An 8,621-nucleotide genomic window follows, 5' to 3' on the forward strand; every position below is an offset into this window, starting at 1 on the left:
TGTTATGGCTACAATAACAATCATTTTTATTGTGGATTAATCCGTTTATAATTTCTGGGGTTAATCTATTAATGGTTTTGTCTCTGAAATGTCAGTAAAAGCTGAAAAATCTGTGTTTATTAAAGCCCGAGATGGTATCCTCAAATGTCTTTTTTTGTCCACAATCCAGCGATTATTCAGTTTACTGTCACAGAGGAGGAGAGAAGACAGAAGCTATTCACGTTTAAGAGCAGGAGTCAGAGAATTTAAACAAATAATGGTGAACTAATTGATGGATGGTTGGAGATCTTGTGTCCAGGCAGGTTCTGTACTGAACTGAATATAACAGCTTGAGCGAACTCACTGGACCACCTGCTGAAGTGATGCATTCACTTACTGAATGATGTGTTCACTGTCTGATGTACCTTCACCACATTCTCCTGCTCTCTTCTCACACATTTCCTGTCTAGCTCCGTTATGACTACAAAAAAACTTTTATTGTTTAACAGTTTGTCATTTAACTTCACTCTCCATTAACATCACCCATATAATACCAAAGTTCATATAGTATATCACAATGAAAGAATTATGAGCACAATTTCGAAAGATCAGAAATGTCCATAACGCTCTTATTTCTTCTCTTGAAATTCGATTTGTTTTTTTCTAAATGTCTGCTGTTGCTTTCAGAACATCTGCAGTGAGAAAAACACAAAGTGCTCCCTGAGTGGTATTGATCTGATCATCAAAGTCTCAACAAGAAAGCAGCATATTTTCTGCAAATGTCAAACTTTTCTGACAGACACTGTCAACGCAACGTGCATTTCATCATCTTGTTTTCAGGCTTTTTTTCTATTCACATAAAGCAAGCAGAAAAACCCATTTTTTGGTAAGTTCTTCTGTGTCATCTGTTGTCTGTATTTGTTGAATCCTTTAACTGTTTGGATCATCAGCTGCACCTGTTCTGGTCCACAAAGTCTGTTCAGCTGTTCACCGACGCTTTCACACCATCGCTCACACTTCACAATGAACATAAGCTCAGTGGATTCACGCTTGGTTTATTTCAGCCTTTTGTGGAGGATTCATTCAGAAACCACACAATTGACTCAACAACTTCGCCAAAAGAAATGACAGAAATGTCCGTAACGCTCTAGAGTGAGACATTCAATCAAGGCTGACAATGTTATGAAAATATGAAAAATAGAAGACAGGACATAGCTTTGCTCCACCCATTCTTTTGGAAAACTTTTTGATGATGTTAATTCCAGCATATCATGTGATCCACTGTTTTCTTCTTCTACCAGCTAAAAAGGTTCTGCTAACAGGGTTGTTATGGGACACATGTTCCATGCATGATAGTTATTATTTAAAATATTATATTGATTACAAGAGACATCAATGAAAAAAAACAAACAAAAAAATGAGAATTAAATTTCATTTTAATTTGGTCATCAAGGGGGTGGGAGAAGAGAAAAATGGCATTTTAGGGGATACTCCAGACTTATTTGGTATTTTTAAAAACATTTTCAAACATTCTTTTCTAGTTTTTAAATTTGGTCTAAGGACAAGTAAATTTACGCAACGACAGCATGTTTTAGTATTTTGTGCATGGAATATTTGAAATTTGATGGGTGGGACATAAAATGCCCTTCAGTTCTGGAATGACCCTTAAAGAAATGCTGTGTAAATAGGCTTTGATATGTTGGTAATAAACAACGACTCATAAACCAATATACTGTGTTTGGATTTTTACTGTTGTCATTGTTTTCAATTTATGTTAATAGCATCAGTTTATTAGATGCAAACATAAATATTACTAAAAAGAGGGAAAGGAGGTTGTTGTCATGTTTTCTACAAGTCCAAGTGCAGTGGAGACAAGTTCCCGATTTTAAGTGTAAATCTTCAGCTGTCTGCAGACACACAAACCAGGTATTGACCTGTAGTTGTTGCAATGTAGATCAGAGAATTACCTGCTTTAAAATGACATTGCTTTGACAGATTATAGTTATGTAGTTTACTGATAAATCTACCAATCTACTACTACCAATCTACTAAATAATCAAATTTATTTAGTCCAGAACACCTCAAAAATTAAAAAAACGAAGTCTATTACAGTTGACTTAACCTCTAAATGTAAAATGTTGCAAGATAACCAATTTATAATATGCATAGACAAACAAAAGCAGTTTTTTGTCTCAGGAACTTTCTATTTGGGTTACTAAAACGTTCCTTCAGGCTGCTGGTTGTTTTGCATTTGCACCAAGATCTACAGACCGACAATGATATACCTAATCAGATCTGACATGAAAAACCAACATTTTTTGCGAGTGACTACACCAAACTGCTCCACTTCAGTCCAGCAGGTAGCGGTAAAGCAGACAATTTCACAAAGATGATTCCATATGAAGTGAGGAACAAGCGACACTGCAACAACAGGAATAGACTGAGCTGATTGTGTTTTACTGCTTTGCAAATAGTGTCACTGTGGGAAAAGAGACAAGCAGCTGCAGCAAAGTGGATTCAAAATGCCCGAAATGCTTGTTTATTGCATAGAAATAGATTTTACAAGCCATTTTGTGAGATGACTCACACAGACGGGCTGAAATCAATCAGAAATGTTCAGCGCTGCATAAAATAATTTCCCTGCTCCCTGCGGTGGAAACACACTGAGTTCCTCCAGAGATTCTCGGGGAAACGCTCCTGCAGGTTTAGTCATACCACCTGTTGCTGTCAGGAAAAGATGCATTTATATGTTTCTGTATGCGTGACCTCTGATTTTAAATGTACATGGGAAGCGCTAGTCATAGAAAAAACCCTAGAAAGTTGTTTGCACACTTTGGTTTGTGCAGTTTGCGTGGGCTCACAGGTGCCCCTCAATCTCCTGCTGCCATTGTTCAGAGCAATCAGCAGCGCTTGAATAAATCATGGACTCGGCATGTTGATTGAATATTTAACAACAACGTTCTTGCATTTTTATCCTTCGTCTCCTCCAGACTCAGCAGGAAGTCTGCCGCCATTCGAGGCTGAAGAGGAATGCAGGTTTCTTCTGGGGCTTCAGTGAGTCAGACGGACTTTATAAACCCTTTAAATTCACTCTCAGCCTGAAAGTCAACACTGGTTTCGCTTCTAAGCTCTGCTAACCTTCTCTGTCCAGGTCCTCTATATGAGCTGGATGTCAATCTCAGGGACTGAAGGAAAAAAATCCCTCAGAACTAAATGGAAAGATCCTTTTTCTACCAACATTTTCAAAATGGATACCAAACGCCCCTGTCAGATTTCTAACATGCTGTCTGAAGAAGTTCATTATATCTTATAGTAACTTGAAGGCAGTAGCAGGTAAAACATGAACGGAGATTAAACTCACCCTGTAATAAAATGTTCTTGTCTTTTTTTTTGTACAGTTTTAACTGTGTTCTTTAAAAACTATTTACTGTTCAAATGACTAGTAAAATACACTACATGTTATCCTTTAAAAAATGGACCAAAACTGTAAATAATATCAGCAAAAACATAAGTATTTTGCAGATATTTGCCATAATTTGAAAGACAAATTATGTATTTTATGGACTGAAAAATGGTAAATGGCTTTTGGTTTTGTACAATTGTAGATAATAAACAGTGTAATCACAGTGAAACAGTATTATTACTTTAAATAAAAATAACAATCTGCATTTTTACAAACAGTACTTCATTCTTTTACAACATCTAGCTATAAAATTATGATTTTTTTGATTAATCATTTATTCAAAAAAGAGAAAACGCTAATTACAATTTCACTTAAATCAATGAATCCACATTAAAATATGGCAATTAATTAAATACCTGACAACTAATTAATTTAATCGAGTTGTTGAATCTCTAGTTAGTATGTTATATATGTGCATGTCATTCATTCTTTCGTGTTCTATTGAGAACAGTTTGCTCTCTCATTATTCATTTAAACTTACAAGATCATAATTATGAGATCCAGGTTTTATAGATTGTCATTATTTCCCTCTTTCTGTGAATGCAATTTCCATCCAAGTAATCAGATTTCCAGCTGTGATGCTTCTCCCTGATGTGCACCAGGTGACAAAAGACATAAATGTCCTGCCATGACTCAGAATGTCACAAGAACTGATAATTTGTCACCAAGTTGACACCGACATTGTGAAAATGTGAAAAAGATTGGAAGGAAATACAGTAATTAATTATCAGATAGTCTGCTTTTTAGTCCACAATCAGGGACAAATCACCAAAAGCCAGTATGCAAAACAGTGTTACATTTGAAACAAACAGAGGGACAACCTCAAACTGATCTAAGTAGCTCAAAGGCAGACATTCAGATATGTACAAAGAATTCAAGCTGATATGTTGTCATAACATTCACATCCCCAAGTATCAACATTTATAAACCGTTGCATTTGTTGTAGCCGTGCTTCACACACAGTGTTCACAAAAGCTGATGTCAGCCTAGTTAGGCTAACATAGCGGCGGATGCTATTTTGTTTGGCGTAATGTGGAAGCTAATATTATTTTCTTTAAGCTAATATAGCGACTGACTGTAAGGGGCTTCACTGACATCAAAGTTTCAAGAAACAATATTGGCAAAACCAAAATGCAATATTTGTCAGAATATTCAAAAAACATTAAGCTTGATGATTTAATTCTATACGTACTGTAGAACATTAACAGAATCTTGTTTAGGCTAAAATAGCGGCTAAAATTGTCCAGTTTAGATTAATGTAGTGGCTAGTTTTATCTGGTTTAGTCTGATGTAGCAGCTAATAACATCTTGTTTAGGCTAATATAGTGGCTAAATTTATTTCATTTAGGCTACTGTTGTGAAGCTACATATTGTTGTTTAGGCTACTGTAGTAGCTAACATTATCTTGGTAGGATTAACAGGCTAACTTCATCTTGCTCATACTAACATTCAAGCTAATATTATCCTGTATGGACTAACATAGCAGCTAATATTGTTCTATTTAGACTAACATAGTGGTTAGCTTTAGGTTGCTCAGACTAACATAATGGCTAACATTATCTTGGCTTGGCTAATATAGCTGCTAGTGCTATCTTGTTTAGGCTAACACACTGGCTAATGTTAATTTGTTTAAGGTAATGCAATTATAACACGAGCTGGGCTTGTTCCAAACATTAGCAGCTGCCACAGTTTACTTTAAGTCTCTCAAAATATAATTTATTACTGCATTTTGTCTTTGCGTGTGTGTGTGTGTGTGTGTGTGTGTGTGTGTGTGTGTGTGTGTGTGTGTGTGTGTGTCAAAGAAATTTAAAATAAGAGTTAATTATGAAATACGTCTAAATGATTTTTTTTTGTATCGGGAAATGTTTGGTGCTGACATCTAAATTTCTGTTATTCTGACATCCCCATTCATTCGTGAACTTTTCTACAAAAGACCAATCACTTTTCCAGTTTGATGAAAGCAGCAAGAACACAGCTGAAAAATAACAAAAGAACACAAAGAAAAATTACCACAACCTCTCTAAGTGTCATCAGATATGGTAATGATGTTAGTCCTGTATGCTGTTTTCCTTTCACCGAGCAGCACACCATGAGATGTACCTGAGTTGCAAACCTCTTAAAAGGCAATTTTGCCTTAAATTATGCTGTGGGTTGTGTTGATTAACTTCCCACATGTGGGAACTCAGAGTGTTTGTGTGTGTGTGTAATTGTCTCACTCAACTGTAATGGAAAGGACAGACAATGGCATGATCTCGATATTACCTTGTGAATCCATTACAATTACCTTCCCGGACTGCACATCCAATAAAGAGACTTTCATTCCTCTACATGTCAAATGTGAAAAACAACAGTCTAATTCAGCGTGCAGAATTTTACATCACAAGTAGCTTCACACAGAGATGTGATTTGGTTTCTCTCCTCTGAACTGAACAGAACAGAATAAATCATGCTTTCTCATAATCACACTCCGGCCGTCAGAAACTCAGAGGGGAACATTTTTCCCAGGAAAGAATGTGTTGAATGTGTTTTCTCCCAAAAGCTGAACTGGTATGAAAATCAACATGCAGTTCTCAGAGGAAGATACAGCAGCTTACAGTCCTAATGATGACAAACTGATCTGCATCAAGACCAGTCACATTATTCTAGTCAAACAACACCGCCGTACTTATCGGGATAAAACTGTGTCTGACACTCTCTGACAATAGCAATGTCTGAAAGCTTCAAAATAAATAAAACTGTGATAGTTTGTTTGACCTGATTTAAATAAAGTTAAACAAACATACAAAACAAGCCCAAAGAAATACAAAAAGATGGAAAATGACTACATAGACTAAAACAACCACAAAGAGATTAAAAAGAAGACACAAAAAATTACACACAGACACAATATGTGACCACAAAAAGACACAAACAGTTACAAAGAGGGGAGAAATGACCACAAAAAGAGACAAGAAATCTCAACAAAAATAAACACAAGTTGACTACATGGGCAAAAAGAACAGCAGTGACAGAAAATTGAAGACAAAAAACACAGACACGAATAACCATCAATAGCACCACAGACATCAAAAATGTACAGCAAAAAAGCCACAGAAAACTAAAAACAACCCCAAAGGGATGTAAAATGATCACAAAAACGACACAAAAAATACCATTAAAAAATCACAATATGGTAAACAATCACAAATATAGAAGAACAAACAGAAAACATGTAACCACAAGACAACTGAACACCAAATACAACCACACAAAGATGGGAAAACACACACAAATACACAACAAATGACTACAGTCACCAACAACCACACAGAGATGGTAAATGACCTCAAATACAGTAAAAACTACCCCAAAAGAGCAGCAACAGCAAAGAAACCTAGAAACAACCACAAAAAGATAAAAATGGCTCCAGACACATGTAAGTGTCCACAGAAAGACACAAAAGGGGCAAAAAAAATACCACAATCAGCCCCAAACAATCACAGAGATGACATAAAGAATGACCACCAAAAGATGGGAAAATGACCACAGACACAAACCCAAAAGAATTTAAAAAAATAAATAAATAACCCAAAGCAGAGCCACAAAAAAGCATACAGTATGATCCATAAACAACCCAAAAGAGAAATATCCACAAAGACACAGAAAGCAACCACAGGACAGCTAAGAAAACAAAAGTGCCGGAGAAAGAACGCTTATAAATGACCACAAGACAAATAAAAATAAACAAAAATAACCGCAGCGATGCAAACAACCACAAAAGAAGCAGCAGCCTCATCATTATTAGTAATAGTTTTGTGTGTCCTTGTCTCACTATCTGCCCATCTTTACAGCTACATACAGCACCTATTTATCGAAATTGTCTTATACTTCAGTATTTAGAGTTGTTTATTTGACATCCACTGATAAACGAGTATTAATGTGCAGTTTGTTATTGTAAAGAATCGTCGCTTTAACGTGGCTCGTTTGTGCTTCCTTCTTTAAAAAAAAGCTGACCCCACAGGTGAGCTGACTTTGCATCAACACCACCATCAGCCACTTCTCCCGCATTAAAAACACAACTATCAAACCTCCAACTTACCTCTGAGCTGAGACTTTCCTCTCCGCGCTCTCCTCCAGGGAGGACTCCTCTCTCCGCTCGGGATTTACCGGTGAACCGAGGCGAGCAGAGCGGCTGTAGCGTGCGTCAGGGTGCGCTTCATTCTCATCGTCCGCCTCCAAAACCTCCGCCGCTCCTCCGTGCGCTGCTGCCGGACTTTTCCTCCTCCTGTTCCCCGGACTGACTGACTGATGCTCCAGTATCCAGCAGGTCGCTCCGTCTCTCGGCTGTATCTAGGTAACAGCTCTGCCGCTGCTGCACACACTCCAGTAGGAGGTGTTAAAATCCTCCGGCGTGTGTGTGTGCACAGTGTGTGTGTGTGTGTGTGTGTGTGTGTGTGTGTGTGCAGCACAGGTGCTTCCTCTGTAACAAGCCCCAAGAATAATTAGCCCGCAGAGTGCATGGAAAGTGTCCAATGCAGAATAAACAAGGTTGCAGTACACAAGTCAAGTGAGTACGCGGCTGTGCAGCATCACTGAAGTGTCAAAACTGGATCGTCTTTCAATAACTGCATCATCTATAAGTGAACAAGCAGAATATTCTCTCTTTAAAAAATAATAAAAAACAATGTTTTTGAAAGGATACTAAAAATACAGACCCAATAGGATAACTCAATGAAACAAAGTTGAATCAGGGACATATAAGTTAAAATCTGTGATCACTGTGAGCGATAAAGTGAGCTGTGGACATCAGAAGTTTCTCAGTTTTGGACCTATGGGCAGAATCTATTTTTATGTTTTCATCATTGCTTCACGTGGGAAAGAACTGAAACTGAAAATCATACTTTGAGACTTCACAAAGACCAGAAAGGACACAGGAATCACAGAACCTGTGCAGTTGCAGTAATCAGAAAGCAAAGAATGAGCCATAGTACCACTAATCAGAGCTGCAGGGCTTGTCCTGCTAAAATGACACCACAGACAATGAGATACTTTCACAATCTAGCTCTGAAAAACAGGCAGCAGAGGAGCTCTGAACCTGGCCAGTACTACCACAGTGAAGGCGTAGTCCTGACAGCAAAGCACAGAGGTGGGACTGTGATGATACGGGGCTGCATGAGTGTAAAAGATGTTGGGGGAGATG

The 8,621-nt window shown here is 37.5% G+C and overlaps 1 protein-coding gene across 1 annotated transcript in view; it reads right to left on the bottom strand.

The window, feature by feature from the left end:
• The window catches only part of sstr3 (somatostatin receptor 3), a 28,986-nt gene extending 21,162 nt beyond the window's left edge, over positions 1-7,824 (bottom strand). The window contains exon 1 of the mRNA XM_023261515.3: positions 7,521-7,824. The gene's annotated coding sequence lies outside the window, so the exon portion shown is untranslated. The remainder of the gene's footprint in view (positions 1-7,520) is intronic.
• Between the last annotated feature and the right edge of the window lie 797 nt (positions 7,825-8,621).

This window comes from Amphiprion ocellaris, chromosome 19, assembly GCF_022539595.1.
Source record: "Amphiprion ocellaris isolate individual 3 ecotype Okinawa chromosome 19, ASM2253959v1, whole genome shotgun sequence".
Lineage (NCBI taxonomy): Eukaryota > Metazoa > Chordata > Actinopteri > Pomacentridae > Amphiprion > Amphiprion ocellaris.